Source organism: Vulpes vulpes, chromosome 11 (genome assembly GCF_048418805.1).
Source record: "Vulpes vulpes isolate BD-2025 chromosome 11, VulVul3, whole genome shotgun sequence".
NCBI lineage: Eukaryota > Metazoa > Chordata > Mammalia > Carnivora > Canidae > Vulpes > Vulpes vulpes.
The window spans coordinates 62,627,092-62,654,807 of record NC_132790.1 but is presented as its reverse complement, the minus strand read 5'-3'; the positions used below and the strand labels follow the sequence as shown (position 1 = coordinate 62,654,807).

The window sequence follows — 27,716 nt, the reverse complement described above, 5'->3', positions numbered from 1 at the left end:
AGAATTTTTCTTTATAATTTGGGGAATTCCAATTCAGCTGTGTATTGTGTCTCCACACTCTTCCTCATGTGTGCCTCCTAATTATTCTTCTTTGTGTGGCTTATGTTTTGTTTTTAACAAGCACTTCTCTTCAGTGGGACTTGTTTTATCCATAAATATCAAGTGTGTCCACTCTGACTTTCAATTTTCTTGACTTCTATCATCTAAGTGTTTCCCTTGTTTTTGTTATTTTAAAAATGTTTTACTTATAAATATTTAGCCTTACACCAATATTTTTGTTTATAAACATTTAATATTTTAAAAATATTTTTATCCAGGATATCTAGGTTTGGAGCAGAAAAGTGATCCACCATGCTGACTCAGCCTACTAAAACTTTCCATTCCTCAGTTACTCCATCTTTAAAATGATACTACTGCTAATAGTACCTACTTCATGGGGTTCTTCTGAAGCTTAAATGTGATCATTCATTTAGACGACTTCACACTCTATGAAGAGTGCCCAGAACATAGTAGGCACTCATAGAATGCTAGCTTAAACTATTGCTTTGTTGAAAACTGAGTCCATCATCTTCCCACCAGCAACTTCTCTCTTGCATCTACCTAACTGAATGGTACCACCAACTACCTAGTCACCTAGGACTGAAACATGAGAGACATCCTCAGGTTCCTTTCTTACTCCCCCACCCCCACCTGGGAATCTCTACCTCCTTACTGCCATTTGAATATGTCCAACATTTCTAAGTCCTATAAAAATATATACATGATACTTGCTTAATAGAATTAAGACAAATGAAACAAAAATGGTTTGAAGGAGTTCAAAGAGATGAAAGGGAAAGCAGGGGAATGACAAGCATTTAAGATGCATTTAAGATGGTGGCTGCCTTGGCAGAAGCCAGAGGCATGGGATGAGGGCAGGTCACTGTCTGCGGTCAAGTTAGTTCCCTCTGGGGCAGTGGTTTTCCAGGTTTTAATTGTATTATTAAAAATGTTTTTTAAGAGAGAGCCTCACATGAAGCAGTGATAAGAATCTGTCATGAACCAAGGATTATGCTAATCCTGTTCTATGTTCCAGGAGAGAGACTTCATGTTCAACACATTAGACTGTTCACCAGTGAAGAAGAGGGTTTTGGAGAAGAGAATAGGAGATAAAAAAGAATATGTCACTCAAGGAGGCAATCATGCAAGTACTCCAGAGTGGGGCCTATAGGCTGGTGACAATGGTTCATAAACCAAGAAATATAAATCAAGCCCATTTTCCATCTCTGGGTTTTATTTTTTATTCTTTGATTCAAATGAGATTGAACTTTTAATATGTTCAATGCTTGTTTGTATTCTTCGGTGAATAATATGTTGTTTTAATGGATGGGATTCTCATTTTAAAAGAGATTATACATGGTAAGGATTTCACTTCTTTTTTTTTTTAAGATTTTATTTATTTATTCATGAGAGACACAGAGAGAGAGAGAGGCAGAGACACAGGCAGAGGGAGAAGCAGGCTCCATGCAGGGAGCGCAATGTGGGATTCAATCCCCGGACTCCAGGATCATGCCCTGAGCCAAAGGCAGACACTCAAGCGCTGAGCCACCAGGCATCCCTAGGATTTCGCTTTTTTTACTTACATATATTGCAAAATTTTCCCCAGTCCTTCCTGGTAGAAGTTTTGTAATTTTTTTCCCTCAGGTAGAATTCTGAAAGAAATGTTGACTCAGCCCCTCAGGTGACCCTTCTAGTATCCATGACCCTGGGACCTCACAATGCCTCTGAGGCAGAATGTCACCCAGGGAAACTCCAGCGTCTTCCTAGTCATTGAGACTCTGCACCACCCTTGGGCTCCTATTAAATGGCATCTGCCAAATATTGGGGGAAAATCACACACATGCCCTAACCCCACCTAGGAGCTCAGCATGGGCAGCTTTATTTAGGGCTGAGCTCCTGACTGGCCTCAGGAACTTTGACCTGTGCTTTCCCTTCCTGGTCCTTCATTCCCCTCTTATGCATCTGGGGTCTCCTGTCCCTGAGCACCTCCTTTTCCTGGGTAGCAGTAAGGATGCTCCCAGCACATGGCTAATGTTGGGAGTCCATGAGCTACTGGGGTTGGGAGGAGGGAGTGCACTTCTGCACTTGGGCCTGATTAGGGATTATTAATCAGAACCTGTCACTAATTAAACACCGGCTCTTCTGGTCCAGCATTACTGACGTTGATCCTGACCTGGTTTCTCAAAGTCCCTGCTTTAACAAACAACCAAGTTTGATAATTGCTTTGATCAAAGTCAGAGGTCAGGGTCAGCAGGCTCCAGGCTGGCCCAGGTCACCTTTACAAGGCTCCTTCCACCCAGAACACTGTTCCCTTCCCTCTCAGGGCCTCTGGCCTCCTGACCTTTCACTCTGGGAATCTTTCCAGGTCATCCTGACCTCTGAAAGCACCAGCCCCTCCCATCACTCTCATCAGTAAGGCCAACAACAATGACAGCAGCAAGCAGCACCTCTATGTGCATGTGGCAACTGGCCAGGCACCTTCACAGCCACTGTGGCCGTCCTGTAAGGCAAACCAGGAAGAGACTATCAGCCCCATTTATTCTATGAAGAGAGCACTTTCCCACAATCACATGGCTGAGCTGTATCTGACTCCCAGGTTTTAGACTATAGGAACAGTGCCTTGCCCCTGGTCCCATCTCATCCCTGTCCTCTGTTTTGCCATATCCAGCAATCACTAAAAGGAGCCCACTGACAAAGGTGTGATTTGGATTCAGGAGGTCTTGAATGCCCAGGATATTGCCTGCAGTGGCTGGTCTAGCCTCCGTAGATTCCACCACTAATGCCACCTCCCCCCCCCCCCAAAAGGCTTTATTGAGCCTACCTATGATCAGAATAATGGCCTCCCAACGATATCTACTGAAACCTATAAATATGTTACCTTCTGGGCCGCCTGGGTGGCTTAGCGGTTGAGCGTCTGCCTTTGGCTCAGGGTGTGATCCTGGAGTCCTGGGATCAAGTCCCACATCGAGCTCCCTGCAGGAAGCCTACTTCTCCCTCTGCCTGTGTCTTTCATGAATAAATAAATACAATCTGCCTCTGTCTCTGCCTCTCTCTCTCTCTCTCATAAATACATTTTAAAAATCTTTAAATATGTTACGGGGCAGCCCTGGTGGTTCAGCGGGGGCAGCCCTGGTGGCTCAGCAGGTTTAGCGCCACCTCCAGCCCAGGGCGTGATCCCGGAGACCCAGGATCGAGTCCCACATCAGGCTCCCTGAATGGAGCCTGCTTCTCCCTCTGCCTGTGTCTCTGCCTCTCTCTTTGTGTGTGTCTCTATGAATAAATAAAATGTTTAAAAAAATAAAAAGATTAAAAAATATGTTACCTTCTATATCAAAAGAGATTTACAGATGTGACTAAGGGAGGGCCAGTGTAATCAGAAGGGTCTTTATATGAGAGAGGCAAGACTGTCCAAATCAGAGGAGAATCAGGGTAGAAACAGAGGTCAGAGCAATTCAGTTACAAGACAAAGGATTTAAGCAGCCTCTAGAAGCTATAAGAGGCAAGGAATAGAGTCTGTGCTGAGCCTCTAGAAGGAACCAAGCCCTGCTGACCCATCTCAGACTTCTGGCCCCTAGAACTTGAAGGTCATAAATTTGTGTTGTTTTAAGCCACTGAATTTGTTACAGTGGCAATAGGTTACCGTACACTTCCTGTGACCCTCTGTGCCTCCAGAATTTCAGACTGAAGGAGTGAGAGAACATCGCATCCACCTCCTTCAGCTGAAAAGCAGGGGAAACTAAGACTCAAGAAGGGGAACAACTTGTGCCAAGCACACAGTGAGTGGTCAGTGGCCACACTGAGCCATGAACCCCATGTTCCTGACTGCCTGCTCTTCAGGTCTTAGTAAACACTTACCTACCTGTCCCTCTGGACTCACTCAGGTTTTTCTTTTTTATGTTCACTTTTCCTTATGCCCAAGTTCATTTGGCTTATCCAGCCATACCTTGAAAGGAATAAATGAGAGTATCAGTTATTTACATGCTAGTATGAATTAGCAGTACAAAGTTATGCAGTGGAAACTTTGGGGGAATCTAGGGAACTGTATAGAGAGGGAGGATTTAAAGAAGAGGGAAAACAAGGGTGAGGTGAGCAGAGCTTCCCCTACAATGAAGCCAAGGGCACAAAGGCAAACTACAGCTTGTTTCTGGAGCAGTAACATCATCCTCTTTGTGACTTCCTGAGGCTGCTGGCCTGCCTTGGCTCCAGCTTTGACTCAGCAAGAATCTCTAGCTGGAGAGTAATGACCCCTCCTAAGGATCTAGAGTTCACCTTCCTAGGCCTCTCAGAGAAGCCACAGTTGAGGCAACAAGAGAGAGGATATTTCTGTATCCCTCTAGACAGAAAGACAACCACGTTAGTTGAGCTCCTGCCTTGAGCTGAACACCCAGGTGTGATTTTTCTCATTTAATCCTCACCATAGTTCTGGGAAGCAGTACTATCATGATTCCCATTTTCTAGATCAGGAAACTGAGGCTTGGAATGGGTGGAATCCAAATGTCCCCACTTCAGATCAGCAAATGATGGACTCAGGATTGGAAATGGTCCCAACGATACAAGGTAGAATTGGTGACCCTCCCCTTTTCAGTATGGCCAAACCTGAGTTTGAAGGATGAGCCTCTGGTAGCAGGACGTCTGACTTTAATAACCAGTGTTAAGGTTTGATGTGCTGGAGCAGCTCCCACAGGCTTATGAGAGCCAGTTATGCAATATCTGGGAGGCATCCAACAAACAACCATCGAATTAACTAATTCCACATTGGGGGATGTTAAGCTGGTAGCTTGAAATTGGTCATGGTGGGGATATTTATACCATGGCAAATGCCACAAATTGGAGCTTCCTCTCCTTCTTGCATGTGCCCCCACCATCATCACTGAGAGCTGGTTATTAAAGCTTTACTGGCATACCACTGATCAAGACTCCACGAAACCTGACCTAACCCTGCCCATTTCACTAGGTCCCTGTCTATGTCTCTCATCACCTTTCCTCCTCTGCCTGTCTTATCAGTCCTGTAGCTGCCTCCTCCCCAGCCAAGAGCTCTTGAGGATAGGGTCACGCGAGGTCTCCTCTCAGATGCCCATGGCACAGCCATACCGAGTGCGCTGCCCATGCTGTAGCTCTGACTAGTGAACAAATAAACAAGATCAAATATTACCTCAAAAAGCCATACTAGCTTTCAAAATGTAAAACCAAGAATAACATCTGAGATCACTTCTAATGAACGAAAATTAGGCTGGCTTCCTTACAATTTGGAAATCATATCTTGTAAAATGAAATCTAAATTCTCCCTTCCCAGAAGCCTGTCTGGACACTAGCTTGGCATAACCCCTGCCCCAAACCCCAGCACTAACAGAGGGTCACTCCTCGGCCTTGGTACCTGCCTCCTTGAACAGAGTCACCTTTTGAGAATTGCTTGCCTCCTCGGCTAGAGAGGGGCTAGAATGCACTAGCACAGGGCTGGCATCTGAGGGGCATTCAACAAGTGACCATGGACTTAATCAGTACTGTAACCACTCTTCATGTCTTTTCTTGCCTCACTTTTCCCTTGCTTGGTTTTCTGCCTCCTCCCATTGGTGCTCTGGACACAGCAGAGCCAAGACCCTCCTTCCGTGGGTCATTTCCCAAGCCTGGGCCAGCCCTGCAATGGTGGCCTTGGGAGCCTGTAGCCATGGAGCATGTCCAGCCCACTGCTTCCACTGAGCCATGTTCAAGTGCTGTCTCCAGCTGGCACAGCCTCCGTGGACCAATGTTACAGGATGTGCCCTCTGACCACCCCCAGATTCCTCCCTCAGGAGTCTCCTCTAACTGCTCTGGGAGGACTAGGGTGGAGATGGAGTCTCAAGGCCTGGGCTCCACCCTGGTTCAGCTTGGGATGGGCTCTCTCTGACTATAAATCTAGTTTTACCATTCTGGATTCCTGGCCTAGCTGTGGCTGGAAAAGTTGAAGCAAGGAGTTATGAAGTGACACACTCTCTGACCGCAGTGTCTGGCTGTGGAAAGTGCTCTGGCCTTGGGACACAGGTAGGAGAATACTTGCCTTTGGGTGAACCAGTAACAGTGTTGAGATCACTCTATTTTCTTCTCCCTGGATTTGAGGAAACACCAGATGTTAAACTCTACTGTGTATATGACAGTTACAACAACAACAGCAACAAACGCCCACTACTTACATAGCACTTTATGCTGAGTGAGGCTCTGTTCTGAGAACTTGGCAAGCATCCATTCATTTCATCCTTGCAATACCACCCTGATATGGGTGCTACTATATTTGATTTTACAGATGAGGAAAGTTAGTCACAGAGAGGCTAAGGAACTTGCCCAAGGCCACACAGCTAGCAAGTCGCAGAGCTGGGTTTGAATGCAGGCTGAGTCTGGGCTAGCTCATTAAAAGACAAGGGTGAAGAATGGGGGCTAGAAATTAAGAAGTGAAAGGAGACCAGGCTGCCGTTGCTCAGGGTGCCTGAATGGAGACTAGCTGTGGGGCTGATGGTACATGAATGAAAGACAGGGAAAGGAACTGGGAGCCACACAAGGAGGACTGGAGGGAAGAAGTCTAGTGCCTTATAATGGTATACTTGGAGAGAACTCATCAACAGCCTACCTGGGGCAGAGCAGTGTCTGCCTCACTGGTTGGTTTGAGATGCCCTGGAGCTTGAACATTGGGCCCTGCCAGACCTAACACAAAGTCAAGGCTTCCATCCTAGAACCCTTCACTTGTACAAGCCTGTCTTCTTACCCGTAAAGGAAATAGTACTTCCAGCAAAGAATTTTGTGAGGAGTAAATCTTGTACAATCATTTTAATAGCTACTGCCATAGAGCCCTGACAGTCCTGCTGGATGATAGGGCAAGGACCTTTACCTGTATTGATTTATTTAATCCTCACACTTACCTTATAGAAGTTATAGAAGTTAAATGCTATTATCAGCCCCACTTTATAGCTGAAAACACTAAAGCACAGAGAGATTAGGGAACTGGCCCAAGGTCACACAACAAATGAGTAGCAGTAGATCCAGGAATTGAAACCCAGAGTCCATGCTCTTTTTATTTTATTTTATTTTTATTTTATTTTATTTTATTTTATTTTATTTTATTTTATTTTATTTTAAGAGAGAAAGAGCAAGCGAGCACAGGGAAAGGGTCAGAAGGTAGAAGGAGAGGGAGAGGGAGAGAATCTCAAGCAGACTCCATGTTGAGTGTGGAGCCCAATGCCAGGCTTGGTCCGATCTCAGGACCCTGAGATCATGACCTGAGCTGAAATCAAATGTCAGATGCTTAACTGACTGAACCACCCAGGCACCCCTCCTAGAGTCCATGCTCTTAAACACTAAATTATACTGTCTCTCAAAGAAAATAAGCCAATTGTATTCTCCCTCTGCCAAACTTTCTGTGTATTAATGTACTCACTGTTCACAACAACCTTGTGAGACAAGCACTATTATTATTCCCATTTTACAAATGAGCAACTGAAGCTCAGAGAGGGGGAGTAACTTGCCCAAGGACACTCAGCAAGTGTGCTGTTGGGCACCAGAGCCAGAGTGCTGAATCGTATGCTGGGAGCTCCACTGCTGGGAGCCCTGACCTCAGACTCCCGGAATGGACAGCTGCCCTCTTCATGGTCCACTACGGCAAGCCTTGCATTTGGATTCATTGTGATGTATAGAGTACAATGAAAACAATAGTAACTTACTTCCCCAGACCCTTATTGCCTGGACTGTGCAAATCCTCTTGGCTCCCTTCTTAGAGGCACTAGGTGCTACCTCTCTGTTTTCACAGGAAGCCCAGAGCCATGCTACAAGTCAGGCAGGGCTGACCTTAGAGCCCTGGACCATTGCACCCTCTCTTTCTCTCTTTACTTTTTTAACATGTATTTTTCCTGATTACAAAAGTAATATATGCTCAATTTAAAATGCAGAAATACAAGAAAAAATAGAAAAAGGGCTAATTGCCTCCAGGAATAATCTTTGGGAATGTTTTGGTATATCTTGCCTGGTCTCATGCCCAGAGCTCATTCATTGCACTAAACCTCCCTCTGTGGAATCACAGAGCCTGGCTGCAAGTGACCTTATCAGGTCCCTTGCAGAGCATGACTGCCTTTGAAGTTTCCTCCTGCTCCCTAGGAGATGTGAGGCCCACCGGCTCCCCATGCTCCCTGGGACCCCACATTACTCAATGTTTCCTGGCTCTTATCAGGGAATGGGGATGTTTGTGACATTGATAAACTCACCAGGCAACCCCCTCCCAAAGCTTATTTCAGTTAATAAAAATGAAGTGGTTTTAGAGCCCAGCTCTTGAAGGAGCTGCTGCTACAGAAGGTATGATTTTCACGTCTTTCCTGAATCAATTTTGCTTTTTTTCTCCTTTGTCTCTCTCATTATTGTCTGAAATCTTACTACTAGGGCTCCTTGCATTTATATTTCAGCATTATGCTTGATTCAAAATGAAACACAGTCACCACGTCTACTGCCCATGGGGAGGGTGGCATACTCACTAAGCACGGTGCAGCAGGGAAGAATAGACAGGATGCATTAGTCCACTTCTTAATGGCTGGGTCACCCTGGGCAAATTACTTAACCTCCCTGAGCCTTACCTATACAACGTCTCCTTCCTGGAGGTTTTGCAATAATTAAATGAATGCCTGGCACATAACTATCAATCCCCTACTGGGCTCCAAAATAACACCTGGCTTAGCTGCAGATGGACAAGAGGAAATCCTGAGACTGTCTGGGGCAGGAGGAGAGGGCTGAGAACTTGGGCAGGAGTTAACAAGGGGGCATAAGGAGAGAGTGTGGACATGTGCAACCTCAGCCCTGGGAGGGGGGCTTTAAAGACCATCTCATCTGTCTGAGCTGGGGAACCTGAGGCCCAGGGTTGGAAAGGGAATGCATGGGATCACGCAGCCAACTCAGTTGTCTGATACCAACTATCAGAGACCTTCAGAATCCACAAAGCAGATTCCCAGAGCTGGAGTCAAGGGGGAAGGGCCAGCAAAGTGCCTACTCCCTGGCTGCTAAGGCAATTACTCCAAGAGAGAATGTTCCACCCTGACCGTTCCATACTTCCCTCTCCACATGCTGTGGCCACTCTCCAAACCACCGGATCCAGTCTCTCCCTGCAGCCCTTTGGGTAGGGCCCACCCCACTCTAACTGTGGCCATAACCTACCAGAGCCAGACCCACTTGCCTGGGGATGTCCAGCCTCACTGAGGAGACAAGCAGCGCCTGGGTCCTTCTTCCTCAGAGAAGTGCAGAGAGAGTATGAATCTTCTCCCTCTCTGGATAGGGTTCTGCACACACCCTGTTTAAGGCTGGAACAAAAAGCATCCCTTTGCGCCTGACCCAGCCTATTTCCCTCCCTGGAACAGAGTCAAGCTCAACGACTGCCCTTCATTAAGGAGCACTCTCCCCACCCAAAGACAACCTACTGAGACTCCCGGAAACACGTGTTCCCAGCTGGCCAGTTCCCAGGCAGCTGGGCTAAGGGGTTGAACAGCTCCAGTCCAGACCTTCAGGCCTTTGCTAGGCAGCTTTCCCCAACCTCCATCCAGCTGCATTGATCTCAGACACCTCTCCAGCACAATCCTACCACCATCCTCGGCCATATCTCCCTTGGCCATGACTTCCACAAAGCACAGCTGCGTCTGCCTGCCCCAGAGTATCAGCAATATTCTTATCTCCTAGACTTTCCAAACCATCTTCCCTCTCCCCCATCCTTCTCCCTCTGCCATCCCCATCACAGCATGTATCTTTGCCTGTTTATTGGTCTGCTCTCCTACTGGGTTAGAACTCCCAGGGCAAGGACCATACTTGACCCACCAACCTGAGCCTAGGGCCAAGCAAGAGCAGAAACTGACTGAATGTGTGTGTGTGTGTGTGTGTGTGTGTGTGTGTGTGACATTCTTCCTGCCTTATGCTTGCCAGTATGAGGGTGCTTCTCTGCCAGGAAAGTACCTGTGGTTCTGTGGTAATTTTTCAGCCACTGCTACCTCCAACCCCATTGTCAGCCTGATACCAGGTGGGTGCTTGGTAAATGCCTGTTGTCTCTACCTGGATTAAGCAGTAACAGAATAATGCCAGATGGTCAGAGTCACTGGTATTGGAGTCAGACTCCAGTGCCAGACTTGAATCTGGCTCTGTGAGTACCTATGTCTGATCTAGAGTTGGTGGCTTCACTTCTCTGTGCCTTGGTGTTCAGATCGGTATTGGGGGTGGTGATGCTGCCTTCCTCAGACAGTCATGATGAGAACTAAATGTCCCCAGGGAAGTGGACACAGACTTAAACATTTGCCTTTCCCTGAGGTCCATAGGCCACCTAGAGTGGAGGTCAAGCTGTGATGGGTTCTCACTCCAAAACACGGGAGCAGAGGACCTTCCCATGTGAGTGGGTCTTTAAATCCAGGCCCAATGCTGGTTACCAATAGAGAGGATAAGGAATGGGTAGATGCCCAACAGAAGCTACAGAGCCCTGATTCCTTCCTGGGAATGGATAACCTTTTAAGATTGACTTGTTTTCAACCTGTTAGAATTATAACAGCTAAGTTCTGGAACCCAGGCTCCTTCCTCATCCCCCACCTCCCTTGTTCAAACTCTACTTTAAAATAATTTTTAGACTTGCAAATATCGCACACAGAACTTCTATAAACCTATCAGCCAGCTTCCCCTAATGTTAATCATAGAACCACAGTATAATTATCTAAACCAAGAAATTAACATTGACACCATACCATTCTACAGACAGTATTCAAATGTCACCAAGTGTCTGACTAATGTCCTTTTTCTGGTCCAAGATCTGAAGCAGACTTCCACATTGTATTTGGTTGGTGTGGCTGCATTTCTGAGGCAATTCCTCAGTCTTGCTTTGTCTTTCACGACCTTGATAGTTTTGAAGAGGACTGTGGAACCTCTCTAAATTTTGATTTGATGCTTCTTCAAGATAAAATTACGGCTACGTATTTTAGGCAGGAACACCATTGAAGTGATGTTGTGTCCTTTTCAGTGCATTTTACCAGAGGTACATGATTTCAATATGTCTAAATAATGGCAATGTTAAGTTTAATCACCTGGTAAGATGGTATCTGCTGGGTTTTTCCACTGTGAAATTACTATTTATTCCTTTGTAATTAATAAGCATCTTGTAGGGAGGTACTTTGAGACTATGCAAATACTCATCAATTTTTGCCCTACTAAATCAAAATTCATTGATGATGCTTTCTGACAATTATTACTGTGTTATTTGCCAAATGATTTTCTATTTCCGTCATTCTTTTCTCTCTCTGTGTGTGTGTGTGTGTGTGTGCTCGTAAACTTTATTTACACCTCATTTTATTGCATCAGTCACATTTAAGTCCTGGAGATTTGTGTTTATATACAGAATCCAGTACATTCCTAATTTTTTTCAAAAACTAAAACAAAACAGGATGCAATTAATATGGCAGTTGGGAAGCTTAATGAACATCATGCTTCTGTGGGGGCTTGTCTGGGATTTTAGAGTGAACTGTATCCAAAGGCTGCCAGTGGCAACTCATGAGAGACTCATAGAGTTCCTCATTTTTCACAATAAATTCTTCGTTTCATTCCTCAAATCTCAAATGAAGATCTGGATCTTCCAGTTGGTCTTCATCTTGCTTTTCTGCCAGAGATGTACTTTCCTTAGGCATGACCAGAGTTGCAACTGGGTGCCTAGAGATCCCGTGCACAGAAAGGTTGCGTCCATTTTCATCTGCCACACAGTCATACTTATAGCCAGAAAGGGAGTAACCACTGTGCTTTTGCTCAAACCAGTTGCCTGAGTGCTAACCCTGGTAGGGCTGCATCTCAAGCTTTGCCCTTTTGCAGTGCCAGTAATAATTATTTTGTGGAGCTATGCCAAAACCTGCAAAACTCTCCTGCCTAGTAATTTATCCAGAAGCTTTACCAAATGAGACCAGTTTTTATGCCCATGTCAAAAATTCCAGCTCAGGTGGCCAAAAATCTCTTACCCCAGCAAATACCTCTCAGAACTTCCATCATTCTTTTTACATTTATTAATTGGACTTTACTATAAAAAAGAGTTGGTCCGTCTCTCAATTTATTTGCATATATTGGTATGGACCCATGAGTATTAATTTTATTCCATTATTATCATCATTGATTTTGCTGTTCAAATGGTCTCATCCTCTTTCAAAATATCTCAGCCCATCTGTTTCCTGTTGAGCTGAATTTCCAGCCACAGCCCCCTCAAACACCTACTCCCTGGTGTGCAGGGCAGGTTGTGGAGGTTTAGAGGCCAGGTTTCTGGGGGAATTCGCTGAGGCATTTTCCCAGCAAAGGCTGGATCCTCCTGGAATGGGCAGGTTCCAGCCAGAGGAAGTCAGTCATGGTTCCAGGGGCAGGGAGTTTCAGGAAGAGTTGAGTCTGGCCAGGTAGGTTCTGCTGTGATTCATCCTGCCCTCCATAGACCTACCCCAATCCTGACCCAGTAGCAGCACCAGCTGACCACTTCATGCCCTGCGTTTTTTCTTCTTGACCCCCTCTTCTCTGCCCACCTGCAGGGAGAGTGGCTGAGAAGTGCAGATGGCAGACAGGGAGGCAGCACTTGCCCAAATCCTTTGATACAGAGGAAGCACTCTCCTCCTGGGGTTTAGTTACCAGCTGTTCTCCACCGGCCCCAAAAGCAGCCAAAGCAGAGACAGTAGTGCATTGCAGTAAGAGAAACTACTTGAGGACAAGATGGACATCCCATCTTGAAGTGGGCTTGGGGGAGAAGGCTCTGAACTCATCTTGCTTTTTAAGATGTGCAAGGATTATTCACCCTGGGAAGGGTCTGGACCCAACCCATGAAGCCAGACAGCCAGGATGCAGGGGTCCTCTCCTATAGGATACAATGCTGTTTCAGAATAGAGACCTTAAAATACATACTGTTCTCAGACACTGCTAACACACTTACATTATTAACACACTGGACACACCTACTATTACATCAAAAAGTACACCACATTTTCAAGACAACTGCTTCTATTGTCAGCCAAGGACTAACTGCGAATCTGTGAAACTTTTGCTGGCAGCCTGACCCTTCCTGTCTTCCACCAGCCAAATCCAGGCCCATCTCCTCCCAGAAGTTTCCCCACATCTTTGTGGGCCTCCTTGATGCTCTGCTTTGGGCTTCCTGAGTCTGTAGGGGAAATATGGTTCAGGGGCAAGTCTGTCTCCCTACTAGACTGCAATTTCGTTCATCTGCACACAGAGTACCTGGTGCTACTCACACGGAGCCCAAGCTAGAGATCTGGGCAGGTGATGTGCTGACAGCCCAGCCAGCACTTGACAAATTAGCATTCTGACAGAAAAGCCCCAGATTGGCCCTGCCTCCAAATCTGTCTCACTCTCTTTCTATTTCTCTCTGTCTTCCTTAAACAGACTTCATCCCCTTCTGGGTTAAACCATGACAGGGTCAGTCTGGACTATCTCTAGAGCCTCAAAGTTGGAATTTCTAAACTGCAAACTTGCCCTCCAATTTAGAAGTTCTGGTAAAGCCCATGTTTACTCACATCGATTAGATGTTGCATCAGAATCTCAGACCAACTTCTTCCGATCATGCTCCATTGACTGCAACACAGGAAGGAAATTTTGCTCATCTCACCTCTTCCATTTCCTCTTTCTGTGCTGCCCCCACCAGCTGATCTCTTCCAGCCACCCAGACATGTCTCCCCTTTTGTACCTCTGTCCAGTGTGTTGTGTTCAGGACTTTGGGGGGAGGCTGCCTTTAGCTGAGGGAGGGAGGGTGTGTGTAACCTTTCCACCACATACAAATCCCTTGCCTTCCTACAAACATGTGTTTGAAATCAATGTATTTATTCATTTATCAAGATATCTTTAACCACATATTACACGTTAGAGTTCTCCAGATGTCTTCCCTGTGGATTGGGCGAAGCTGAGGTTATCACATCCAATTTGTAGACACAGTTGTCAAGGCTCAGAGAGGGTAAGTCACTTGCCTGGAAGTTGATAGGAGTCACCAGGGTCTTCTGGCTCCCATATCAGTGCTCTCTCGTCCACAATGTATGTGAATATTCTGTTTAATTCTTTTCTCCTTCCTATTCCCCAACCCCTCCAACTCAGATCTAGTTAGCTATTCCAGGACAGAATTTATTTCTAACTCAGCTGAGGATCTCTCACACCAGGTAGTGATTGACACACAGCAGACACTCAATAAAAGTTTATTGAGGGAACACATGTTTCTATGTAGAAAGCCTTCCCAAGAAGTACCTACTCTTATCTAAGACTGGTCCTAATGCTTTTTATACACAGTCTCCAGTCCCTGGGGTTTCTCTGGGACACAGTTTCCCTGTCTGTAGAGCAGTTGTACAGAATTGGACTCGATGATGCCCATATTCCTGAAGTTATGATACCCTGCTATTGGCTCTGGGACTTGCACATGAAGACTGCTGTCTATGCTTTGGGAGCAATGATGCCACTAGCCTAAGGTCAGGGACAGCAAACAGAAGCAGCTGTGCATACTGTCAGGTAGAGAAGACAATACAGGGCTTGGAAATTGGTGTTTACAGCTAAGACTGGAAGTAAGTGATTGGCATGAACAGGCTGAGCTGTTGGCTCTCTGCCATCAATTCTACTCCTCTGATATTACTTTCTTTATTTACATGTTTTACTTAAATTCAATTTAATTAACATATACTGTATTATTAGTTTCAGAGATAGAATTCAGTGATTCATCAGTTGCATGCAACACCAAATGCTCATTGCTTCAAGTGCCTTCTTAATGACCATCAGCCGGTTACCCCCCTCCTCTGACCCCTCCCCCCAGCAACCCTCAGTTTGTTTCCTATGATTAAGAGTCCCTTATGGTTTGTCTCCCTCTCTGATTTTGCCTTATTTTTCCCTCCCTTTCCCTATGTTCATCTGTTTTGTTTCTTGAATTCCACATATGAATGAAATCATATGGTATTTGTCTTTCTCTACTGACTAGTTTAGCATAATACCATCTAGTTTCAACCATATCGTGGCAAATGCCAAGATTTCATTCTTTTTGATGGCTGAGTAATATTCCATTGTACATATGTACCATGTCGTCTTTATCCACTCACCTGTCAGTAGACATCTGGACTCCTCCCATATTTGACTATTGTGGACATTGCTGCTATAAACACTGGGGTGCAGGTGTCCTTTTGAATCACTATTTTTGTATCCTTTGGATAAATACCTAGTAGTGCAAGTGCTGGGTCATAAGGTAGCTCTATTTTCAACTTTTTGAGGAACATCCATACTGTTTTCCAGAGTGGTTGCACTAGTTTGCATTCCCAACAGTTTAAGAGAGTTCCCCTTTCTCCGCATCGTTACCCAGCATCTGCTTTCCTAAGTTGTTCACTTTAGCCATTCTGGCTGGTGTGAGATAGTATCCCTTTGTGGTTTTGATTTGTATTTCCCTGATGCCGAATGATGTTGAGTATTTTCTCATGTGTGTGTCGGCCATTTGTTTGTCTTCTATGGTGAAATGTCTATTCATGTTTTCTGCCCATTTCTTGATTGGATTTTTTGTTTTTTGGGTGTTGAGTTTGGTAAATTCTTTATAGATTTTGGATACTAGCCCTTTATTTGATATGTCATTTGTGAATATTTTCACCCATTTTATAGATTGCCTTTTAGTTTTGCTGACTGTTTCTTTTGCTGTGCAAAAGCTCTTTATCCTGATGAAGTCCCAATAGTTCATTTTTCCTTTAGTTTCTCTTGCCTTTGGAGACGTGTCTAGAAAGAAGTTGCTGTGCCCAAGGGTCAAAGAGGTTGTTGCCTGCATTGTTACTCTTAGATTTTGACAAATTCCTGTCTCACACTTAGGTCTTTCATCCATTTTGAGTTTATTTTTGTTTATGATATAAGAATGTGATCCAGAGATGCCTGGGTGGCTCAGCGGTTGAGCGTCTGCCTTCAGCTCAGGGCGTGATCCCGGGGTCCAGGATCGAGTCCCACATCAGGCTCCTTGCAGGGATCCTGCTTCTCCCTCTGCCTATATCTCTGCCTTTCCCTCTCTGTGTCTCTCATGAATCAATCAATCAATCAATCTTTTTTAAAAACCAAAACAACAACAACAACAACAAAGAAAGTAGTGCAGTTTCATTCTTCTGCATGTGGCTGTCCAATTTTCCCAACACCATTTGTTGAAGAAACTGTCTTTTTTCCATTGGATATTCCTTCCTGCTTTGTCAAAGATTAGTTGACTATAAATGTCAATCCATTTCTGGGTTCTCTATTCTATTCTATTGATCTATGTATCTGTTTTTATTTTCATTTTTATTTTTATGCCAGTACCATACTGTCTTGGTGATTACAGCTTTATAATACAGCTTGAAGTCCAGAATTGTGATGCCCCCACTCTGGTTTTATATTTCAATATTCCTTTGGCTATTCAGGGTCTTCTGTGTTTCCATTCAAATTTTAGGATTGTTTGTTCCAGCTCTGTGAAAAATATTGATGGTATTTTGATAGAGATTGCATTGAATGTGTAGGCTGCTTTGGGTAGCACAGACATTTTAACATTTGTTCTTCCAATCCAAGAGCATGGAATGATTTTTCATTTCTTTGTGTCTTCCTCAATTTCTATCATAAGGGTTCTATGTTTTCAGAGTACAAATCCTTTCCCTCTTATTTGGTTAAGTTTATTCCTAGGTATCTCATGGCTTTTGGTGCAATTGTAAATTGGATCAATTCTTTAATTTCTCTTTCTTCTGCTGCATTGTTAGTGTATAGAAATGCAACTGACCTCTATGCATTGATTTTATATACCACCACTTTGCTGAATTCCTCTAACAGCTCTAGAAATTTTTTTTGCTGGAGTCTTTTGAGTTTTCTACATAGAGTATCATGTTGCCTGCGAAGAGTGAAAGTTTGAGTTCTTCTTTGCCAATTTGGATGCCTTTTATTTCTTTGTGTTGTCTGATAGCTGAAGCTAGAACTTCCAGTATTATGTTGAACAACAGTGGTGAGAGTGGACAAATCTGTTGTGTTCCTAACCTTAGGAGAAAAGCACTCAGTTTTTCCCTGTTGAGGAGGACATTTTCTGTGGGTTTTTCATATATGGCTTTTATGATAGAGTTATGTTCCCTCGGTCTCTACTCAGTGGAGAGTTTTTATCAATGAAGTATACTGTATTTTGTCAAATGCTGTTTTATATTTATTGAGAGGAACATATAGTTCTTGTCCTTTCTTTAATTAATGTGGTATATCACACTGATTGATTTACACATGTTAAATCACCTTAGAGTGAGGAATAAATCCCACTGCATTGTGGTGAATAATCCTTTTAATGTACTGTTGAATCCTATTAGCTAGTATCTTGGTGAGAATTTTTGCATCCATGTTCATCAGTGATATTGATCTGTAATTCTCTTTTTTTAGTGCGGTCTTTTTTTTTTAAAAAAAAAATATTTATTTATTCAGAGAGAGAGATAGAGAGAGAGGCAAAGACACAGCCAGAGGGAGAAGGAGGCACCACGCAGAAAGCCCGACGTGGGACTCAATCCAGGGTCTCCAGGATCACACCCTGGGCTGCAGGCGGTGCTAAACTGCTACACCACCGGGGCTGCCTATTTTTTAGTGGGGTCTTTTTCTGGTTTGGATAATACTGGCCTCATAGAATGAGTTTGGAAGTTTTCCTCCCATTTCTATTTTTTGATGCAGTTTCAGAAGGATAGGTATTAATTCTTTAAATGTTTGGTAGAATTCCACCATTCCAGCCATATGGCCCTGGACTGTTGTTTGTTGAGAGATTTTTGATTACTGATTCAATTTTTTGGCGGGTTATGGATCTGTTCAGGTTTTCTATTTCTTCCTATTTCAGTTTTGGTAGTTTATATGTTCTAGGAATGCATCCATTTCTTCCAGATTGCCTAATTTGTTGGCATATAATTGCTCACAATATTCTCTTATAATTGTATTTCTTCAGTGTTGGTTGTGATCTCTCCTCTCTCATTCATGGCTCTATTTATTTGAGTCCTTTCTCTTTCCTTTTTGGTAAGTCTGGTTAGAGGTTTATCAATCTTATTCTTTCAAAGAGCCAGCTCCTAGTTTCATTTATATGCTCTATTTTTTTATTTCTATATCATTGATTTTTGTTCTAATATTTCTTATTTCACTTCTCCTACTGGATTTAGGCTTTATTTGCTGTTCTTTTTCCAGCTCTTTTAGGTGTAAGATTAGGTTGTATATTTGAGACTTTTCTTGTTTCTTGAGAAAGTCCTGTATTGCTACATACTTCCCTCTTAGGACTGCATTTGCTGCATCCCAGAGGTTCTAAACGGTCATGTTTTCATTTTCATTTGCTTCCATGTATTTCTTAAATTATTTTTTTATTTCCTGGTTGTCCCATTCATTCTTCAGTAGGATGCTCTTTAACCATGTGTTTGTGGTCCTTTCAAATGTTTTCCTTTTTTTAAAAAAGATTTTATTTATTTATTCATGAGAGACACACCGAAAGAGAAGCAGAGACACAAGCAGAGGGAGAAGCAGGCTCCATGCAGGGAGCCCCACGTGAGACTCGATCCTGGGTCTCCAGGATCACGCCCTGGGCCGAACACAAGCGCTAAAACATTGAGCCACCCAGGGATCCCCTTCCAAATGTTTTTCTTGTAGTTGACTTCAAGTTCTAAAGCATCATGGTCTGAAAATATGCATGGACTAATCTCAATCTTTTTATACTGCTTGACCTGATTTTTGACCTAGTATGTGGTCACTTCTGGAGAATTTTCCATGTGCATTCAAGAAGAATGTGTATTCTGCAGCTTTAAGATGAAATGCTCTGAATGTATCTGTTAAGTCCATCCAATCTAGTGTGTCATTCAAAGTCCTCGTTTTTTATTGATTTTGGCTTACATGATCTGTCCATTGGTGTGAGTGGAGTGTTAAAGTCCCCTGCTATTATTGTATTATTATCAATGTGTGTTTTTTATTTTTAAAAAAGATTTATTTATTTGAGAGAGAAAGAGCAAGAGAGAGTACATGAGCAGGGGTTGGGAGGAGGAAGATAAAAGGGAGAGAAAGAAGTAGACTCTGCTGAGCAGGGAACCTCATGCAGGAACCCCCAAGGACCCCAGGATCATGATCTAAGCTGAACACACCCCTCGATGTGTTTCTTTAATTTTGTTATAAATTGGATTATATAATTGGCTGTTCCTAAGTTAGGGGAATAAATATTTACAATTATTAGAGCTTCTTGTTGGATAGAATTGTTTATTATAATATAGTGTCCTTCATTTCTCCTTATAGTCTTTGGTTTATTTTTTATTTATTTATTTTTTTTTAGTCTTTGGTTTAAAATCTAGTTTGTCTAATATAAGGATGGCTACTCTAGCTTTCTTTTGATGCCCATTGGCATGATAAATTGTTGTCCACCCCTCACGTTCAATCTAGAGGTGTTTTTTAGTATAAATTGAGTCTCTTGTAAGCAGCATATCAATAGATCTTGGGTTTTTTTTTTTTTTAAATCCATTCTGACACCCTGTGTCTTTTGACTGGAGCATTTAGTCTGTTTACATTCAGAATAATTATTGAAAGATATGAAGTTAGTGCCTTTGTATTACCTGTAAAGTCGCTGTTCCTGTAGATTGTCTCTGTTATTTTCTTGTCTTTGTTACTTTTGTGCTCTCTCTTTGCCCAAAGGATCCCCTTCAATATTTCTTGTAGGACTGATTTAGAGTTCACAAATTCCTTTACTTTTTGTTTGTCCTGGAAATTATTTATCTTTCCTTCTATTCTGAATGACAGCCTTGCTGGATAAAGTATCCTTGGCTGCATATTTTTCCCATTTAGCACATTGAGTATGTCATGTCAGTCCTTTCTGGCCTGTCAGGTCTCTGTGGATAGGTCTGCAGTCAGCCTTATGTTTCTCCTCTTGTAGGTTAAGGACCTCTTGTCTTGATCTGCTTTCAGGATTTTCTCTTTATCTTTGGAATTTGCAAGTCTCACTATTATATGTCAAAGCGTTGACTTATTTTTTATTGATGGGGGAGGGGTCTCAACCTCCTGGACTTGAATGCCTGTTTCCTTCCCCAGATTAGGGAAGTTTTTAGTTATAATCTGTTCAAATAGATCTTCTGTCCCTCTCTCTGCTCTTCATCTCTTGGGACCCCTATTGTCTGGATATTATTTCATTTTACAGAATCGCTGAGTTCTCAAAGTCTCCCTTCATGAACAGTAGCTGTCTTTCTTTTTCTCAGCTTCCTTATTCTCCATCATTTTATCTTCTATATCACTGACTCTCTTCTACCTCATGTGTCCTTGCTGTTAAAGCCTCTATTTGTGACTGCACCTCAGAAATAGCATTTTTAATTTTGTCCTGATTAGATTTTAGTTCTTTGATTTCTGCAGTAAGGGATTCTGTGGTGTCTTCTATGCTTTTTTCAAGCCCTACAAGTATCTTAATAATCATTGCTTTAAATTCTAGTTCAGACATTTTACTTATATCCATATTGATTACATCCCTGGAGGTGGGTATTAGCTCCTGTTCTTTCTTTTGGGGTGAATTTCTCTGTCTAGTCATTATGTCCAGAAAAGAAAGGAGGAAAGACAAAGCAAAGCAAAGCAAAAGCAGCAGTAATAACAAAAACAACAAAAAAACTTCAAAAAGTGTTTCTGGTGTATGCTGTATACACTCTGCTCTTGCGTTTTGGCTGCTCTTTCCCCCTGGACCTTCCTCTACAGAGTTCCCCCTTGCTTGTAGTGGGGAGTGTTTGGACCTTTAAGTAGGTGTGTTTTGATTTGTTTGTCAAGAAAAGCCTGGCTTCTGCCATGTTCTCTCCCTCCAACTATGCAGATTGTTTCCTTAATCCTCGATCATCCTCCTAGTTGTTCAAAAATAGTTGAATGTTGATCCAGCTATATTTGAAGGACAAGGCAAGTTCAGAGTCTCCTTGCTACTCTGCCATCTTCACAAGTTCTGGTACTACTTTCTTCTAAACTGCTAGGCACACATCCATTTCATTCCTTTTCAAAGGTCTTGGAAAGCTGATTGCTAATCAACAGTTGAGAACTGAAAGAAAGGATTGCCTGACTATTTCTTCACCTTTTCATCCCATCTGTCCATCCAGGAGGCCCTCCTCAAGTGACTGTCCCAGGTCCAGGCAGCCTAACTCCTCTACTCTCAGCCTGACCCTCAGGGAGTTGGTTGACCACATCTTCCTTCTCAAACTAGGTGTTCTCCCTTCCTCACTGGGTAAGTTTTGTAGTTTTGCTAAGTTGTTTATTGTGGTATTTTTCAAATAGTCCCCCTAAAACAGTATAATGAGCTCCCATGCAACCATCATCCAGCTTCAACTATCAACCAGTAGCCAATCTTTTTCACATACAATCCCAGCCGCTTATCCCTTCCTGTACTATTTTGAAGCAAATATCAGCCATCATGCCTTGCAATCTGTAAACATTTGATATGTGACTTTAAAAGATAAGGAATTCCGATTACTGTCAAAAGTTAACACTAATTCTTTAATATCATCAAGTATCTTTTCACTAATCTCATAATTTTTTCCCTTTTCAGTTTGGTCCAGTATCCAAATAAGGTCCATACACTGTAAATGGCTGATGTATATGTTGTCTTTTTAAACTTATAGGTTCCTTCTCCACTTCTATCTTTTTGCTTTTCCTTGAAACTTATTTACTGAAGAAACTGGTTGTTTGTCCTGTATGTCAGGTTCCCCATGGTCTGGATTGTGCTGATTGCATCATTGTGGCGGTGTTGAACACGTTTCTCTGCCCTCGTGTTTTTCTGTAAATTAGAAGTTGGAGGTCTGGTCAGATTGAGCTTTGATACTTCATCCATTTGGTGTTCATCCATTAAGGGGCACATACTGTCTGGTTGTTGCCCTTCTTGTGAGGTGAGCAGCCACTGATGCTCAATGCCAAGGCCCATTCGTTCTTTAGTGGTTGCACAATGGTGGCTGGTTTACCTGTGACCCACTTATGGTCTACTCCTGCAGACTCTGGAGACTCTGGTGCACCCCTGATCTTTCTGTAGCATCTTCTTCCTGAATGGCTTCTTAGCTACTGGCATTCCTTGGCACTTGGCTACCAGGCTCCTGTTCAGGTCACACAGGGCTGGCAAAAAAAAAGCAGAGAATAGCACAAATTCTACCCCAAATGCCCCAGTTAGGGGGCTATTCTTTGGGGGATACGAGGTTCAGTGGTCATCACAGTGTGTGCCCTGACTCCTCCAACCAAAGTAACATTCTCACAGATGAAGTCAAGTGTAGCTTATTGCCAGCTGAGGTCACATGGTTCTTTGAAAAGGAATGAAATGGGCTTGTAGCTAGCAGGAGGCTGCACCTGTTAAAATGCCCAGCGGCTTGTGCTGTCACAGTCACTTATAGCTCTGAGTCTTTGCATCCTTGACCTCTCCAGCCCACTCATAGCTCACTTCCCCCAGCTGCTCCCTTCCCCTGCAGATCCGGGTATGAGCCTCAGTCCTATGACTCTCTCCCTCTGTCTCCTCAGAATCACTCATGACTCTTTTCTGAGTGTGACAGATATTCCTTAGGTTTGGGGCCTTGGTTGGGTTTCAAGTTGCCCTGTGCCTAAGCCCCTCTCTTTCTTGTGGCCCCTCCTCATTCACTGACTCTCCTTCCCATGGATGTACTCCCCTCATTACAATGAAGATCAGCTCAGTAACTCACTTCCATGACAGAGACCATCTGTCTCAGGTTTCACCCAGTGGCATAGATCATTGAAATACCTCCCCCTCTTCGTCCCCATTCCCACCCAGTCCCTATGGAGAGAAGGATAATGTGGAGATACATAGTCCTCTTCTCCTTTAGAACTACATTTTTGTGCCAATGGACCCTTTGGGTAGCATACCAAAGCCTTGGACTTTCTTTCAGAATAACATTTTTTAAAACATAAAACTAAATATGTTAAAAACCAATTACACCTCAGAATTGGAAACAATCCAAATGTCCTCAGTGGGAAAATGATTAAATAAATTAGGTACATGCCTACCACGGAACACTACTCAGGTACAAAAAGGAACAAATTCTTATCTACATGACAATTTGAATCAATCTCAAGAGAATTATACAGAATGAGAACAAGCCAATTTCAAAAGGTTATATACTTTATATACCTCAAAAGGTATATAAGGTTACATACTTTATATATCACAAAAAGGTACAAATTCCATTATATAACATGTTTGAAATGACAAAGTTATAGAGATGGAGACAGATTAGTGAATGCCAGACACTAGGGAAGGGAGAGGATGGCAAGTGTCTAACTATGAAAGAATAGCACAAGGGATCTTTGTGGTGATAGAACTGTTCTCGTGGTCACACAAATCTACACACACACACACACACACACACACACACACACACAACTGGTGAGATCCGAATAAAGTAGGGACTGTATCAATGTCAATTCCCTGGTTATGATATTGTAGTATAGCTTGCAAGATGTTACATGGGGAGAAACTGGGTAAATTCAGACAGAATCTGTCTGAATTTTTTCTTAAAATTCATGTCTATAGGGATGCCTGGGTGGCTCAGTGTTTGAGCATATGTCTTTGGCTCAGGGTGTGATCCTGGGTGCAGGGATCGAGTCCCACATTGGGCTCCCTGTGGGGAGCCTGCTTCTCCCTCTGTCTATATTTGTTTCTCGTGAATAAATAAAATCTTAAAAAAATTCATGTCTATACTTAAGATAAATTTACCTTAAAAAGTTAAAAATTGCTCTGAAACACAATTATTGAAATACTTTAAAAACACATTTATGATATAGGAACATATGCATTTCAATATTAACACATTTCAAAAGAGGTAGGGGCAGATCTTAGAACTCTGACAGTGATGAGTATAAACAGTGTTTCAAGATACCTGTGATGAAGTCCTGCTATGCCTACATTTATAATTGAAGGAGATGTCAATTTTGTTAGAGGTTAATGAAAATAAAAATGTAAATTTTCTTCCTAACCAAATTTAGGATTTCTTGATAATTCTAATGACCATGGACCCTCAGGTGAGGAACCCCTGCCTTGTTTAAAATGGCAACTTTGCAGGGCACCTGGGCTCAGTCAGTTAAGCATCTGCCCTCAGCTCAGGTTGTGATCTTGGAGTCCTGGGTTCAAGCCCCACGTTGGGTTCCTTGCTCAGCAGGGAATCTGCTTCTCCCTCACTCTCTGCCTCTCCCCCCATTTGTGCTCTCTCTTAAATAAATAAATAAATAAATAAATAAATAAATAAATAAATAAATAAAATCTTTTAGAAATAATAACATAAAACAACAATGTTCTCTACTTGGTTATACAGCTATAATGAACATAAAAGGAAACAAGTAGTACAGAGAGCAGGTATGGAAGAGGCAGTGATCACACTGCATTGGTCATGAGGGTGGGAAATTTCTGAAGTGTTAATTGATATATCTCCGTATTGAATTTTCCTGCACTCAAAGAGCCAGACCTCAGAAAAGGTCTTCCAATTTTTCCTAGTCCTTTAAGTATAGGAGTTTGAGGACATTAAGCCTCCCTTTCTATCCTATATCAATCTAAAACATTATTTCCCAGGCTGGAGAGAAAAGACGAGAGGTCTGAGAGAAGCAAGTCAGTCTAGACATTAGAGAGATCCTATACTCTGTCCCCCAGCCAGAGTCCTGGGTTTAATGTGATCCAGAGGCAGAGGAACAGGGTAATGGTGAGTCCAAGATGAATATAGCCACAGGCCCATGCCCTGGACTGGTACAGAAGCAATCATATGACATATTCAATGCCTTGCTGGGGTTGATGGTGCCAGTAGATCATACTGAGAGTGAACTGGTAAGCAACAGGAAGGTAGGAAATGACATCTAAGAGAAAGTTCACATGGACAGATGCCACCAAAGACCAGGTGGCACAAAGGCTTGCTTGAACCTTGGCACTGACCGAATTCCATAGAACTGATACAATTCTGGAAAATAGGTGACCTGCACAGTGACTTCTTTTTCAATATCTTGTGGACTAGGGTCTCAAAACAGAAAATAAGTTGTTATAGAAAAACATAACTGTGTTTTCTTGTGTACCTGAGTATGTGGCCAAGAGCTAGTGGCACTTTGAGAGTCCACAGGCATGACTTCTGGTGGCAGTCCTCCTATACTCTGGCCTCACCTGCTCAGTATACGCTGCTGAGTTCCCACTGGCAATACCCATCCTTTTTTACCTGAGGATTTCCTCTGGCTAACAAAGCCTGTTTTGCTCCTGCCCAGCAGTGTGGCTCCCTATTCCCTCAAGCCTCCTCAACAAATGACTGGGCTGAGTTGGTACAGAACTATCCCACTTCCCTTGCCCCTGAGGTGGAATAACTCTGAGGTGTATGCTATATACTACCCCGAGTTTCTCCAATGGGATTAAGCTCCAGCTACCAAAAGGGTAACAGGCAAAACACCCTCTTTATTAGCAACCTTCCCGCCCCCACCTCACTTCCCCAGTCTCCTAAATAAACCACTACTTGCACCACATGGCATTGTTAATGGCAATATAAAAATGGCAATTTCATGGAGATCAAACTAAAATTCACATTCAAATCTTTGTCTCGGAGGCTGCTAACATGGTTATCCACATACTCTATCTAAGGATTGTCCCCTCAAATCACCACCTGGCTACCCTTAGGGAGCGTCAATGGGAGAAAACTGCTAAACCAAATACAGGGGTTGAACCTCTGGAGATCTATAGCGGACCCTCTGCCTCTTCTGGTTCCACAGGACAGCAGATTCTAGAAGAAGTGGGGCAGAACAACAGCAAAGGCTGTTTCAGGATGGACACACACCCCACCCAGATATTGCACATCAGAGTGGGAAGTGTGACCACAAAATGAGGAAATCATGGGAGATAAGGAAATGCTGTAACTGGAAATGTGATGGGATGTTTGGAAGCAGAAGACCTGGGTGTGAGCTGAAAATCTAGAAAGAGGAACATCTGGCTGAGATCAGGAAGGTGACATTAAAAACCCTAGGGGCCTATTTGGCTTGATTCCAGTCCTCCCTCCTGGAGAACTCAATCCCTCCAAAGTAGAGGGCCCGGAACATACAGATAGGCTCAAGAACACTTTGGCTAAAATAGAACCCCAAACATAAATAGCCCTTTCACATCTCAGCTAGCCACCTAGCAAAATTAATTTGCCTCCAAGTCTCTGAAAGGGTGAGAGGGTCGGGGATCACCCTGCTAGACAGCAGGGCAGGAGCAGAACTTGGTCTACAATCTAAGCCTATTCTATTTAGTAGATGCTTTTGCATGTAACCCACTGGAGGAAATGCACTTTACCTGGCAGTCTGCTGCATAAACTTCACAAAATAATAATTACCTTAACTTCCAACAATGTGCTTTGACATTTTCTATTCTGTTGTTTCTTATTTTATAAATGCTGGACATGACCCAATAGCTGATTTCACAACCTGTTTCTGGGTGGTAACCTACAATATGAAATATTGCCCTCAAGTGTGTCCAGAAATAAAAGGGTGTGGACAGTATTACTGAGCTTTTCCTAAATACTGTGTATTTACCGTCAGCCCCATGTCCCATTCAGTGCTACAGGGATTGCTGGGTTGAGTCAGGAGAGCCTCTCAAATTGAGAGTGATTTCTATTTCCTAATCCAATGATTCAAACTAAGCACTTCCATATTTTTTGCTACCACTTTCACATTTTTTGTTATATCCCTGTACCACCCGTACTATGTATTATTGTATGAATATTCTCTCTAAACCAACCCATCATTTTTTTTTGACACTTAAATACTCACACTAATGCTATCTTATGGAGCACTATTGGTAAAATCAAAGCTTTGACGCCATTCCCCAGTGCAAAATAAAACAAAAAACACAGTTATGAAAATAAAACATGTCTTTTATGGCCTACCTTAAATCATTCAGCCAGTGGCCCTACTCTTTTCACAAGAAAACAATCTAGTTTCTGTATAGCTCAAGCTGTCCTTAACCCCAGAAAGCTTTCATCCTTCTGTCTGTCCATCTATCTAATGATAATCAGTACTATTATCGTGGCTAATAGCACTTAAACTCCTTAATCTTCACACCACCCTATGAAGTATTAGGCTTACCCCATTTCACAGATGAGAACATTGAGGTATGGAGAGATCACATAGACTTGCCTATAGCTAGGAAGTGACAGAATCAAATTTCGAGCCTAGGCCATCTGACAACAGAGCTTGTGCGCCTGACTACTGCATTGTACTACCTTCTGCCAGCCCTACTCTTGCCTCTTATAGAACTTCCTGGACTGCCCAGCCCATAGGATTACTCTTCCTTTGTCCCCAAAGCATTCAATTCTCGCCTGTTTATTTCATTTGGAAGTCAATCATAAACTTCTTGGGGATGCTGCCTCTACCAGGCTGGGGCTCCTTAAAAAGAAGACTGCATCTTATTCCTGTGTGTCTCTGTATCCAGCGACCTGTTTGAAGCACTGCAGGCCATCAGTAAGTGTCTGTTGGGCCCTGTGATCTTTGCTTCTGGTTGAGCGTCTGCCTTTGGCTCAGGATGTGATCTTGGGAGTTGGGGGATCGAGTCCCATGTCGGGCTCCCTGTGTGGAGCCTGCTTCTCTCTCTGCCTGTGTCTCTGCCTCTCTCTGTGTGTGTGTGTGTGTGTCTCATGAATAAATAAATAAAATCTTTAAAAAAAAACCCAGATACCACGATACTCTTTATTTTATTATTTTTAAATTTTATTTTATTTTATTAAAGA

At 43.1% G+C, this 27,716-nt stretch overlaps 1 protein-coding gene and 1 pseudogene across 12 annotated transcripts in view; both read right to left on the bottom strand.

Annotated features, from left to right (window-relative positions):
- ACKR2 (atypical chemokine receptor 2) overlaps positions 1 to 27,716 on the bottom strand; it is a 62,297-nt gene that overhangs the window by 6,158 nt on the left and 28,423 nt on the right. For 2 of the 12 annotated variants that reach the window (XM_072726607.1, XM_072726601.1), the window contains 3 exons: positions 13,554 to 13,611; positions 6,071 to 6,118; positions 3,892 to 3,979 (listed from right to left, as the gene is read on the bottom strand). The gene's annotated coding sequence lies outside the window, so the exon portion shown is untranslated. Of the gene's footprint in view, positions 1 to 3,891; positions 3,980 to 6,070; positions 6,119 to 9,210; positions 9,339 to 13,553; positions 13,612 to 19,592; positions 22,102 to 27,716 lie in introns of those variants that run through there. The other 10 variants (XM_026000913.2, XM_072726605.1, XM_026000914.2 and 7 more) reach the window with 8 other exon arrangements.
- On the bottom strand, positions 11,411 to 11,921 carry LOC140594445 (putative uncharacterized protein C6orf52; annotated as a pseudogene).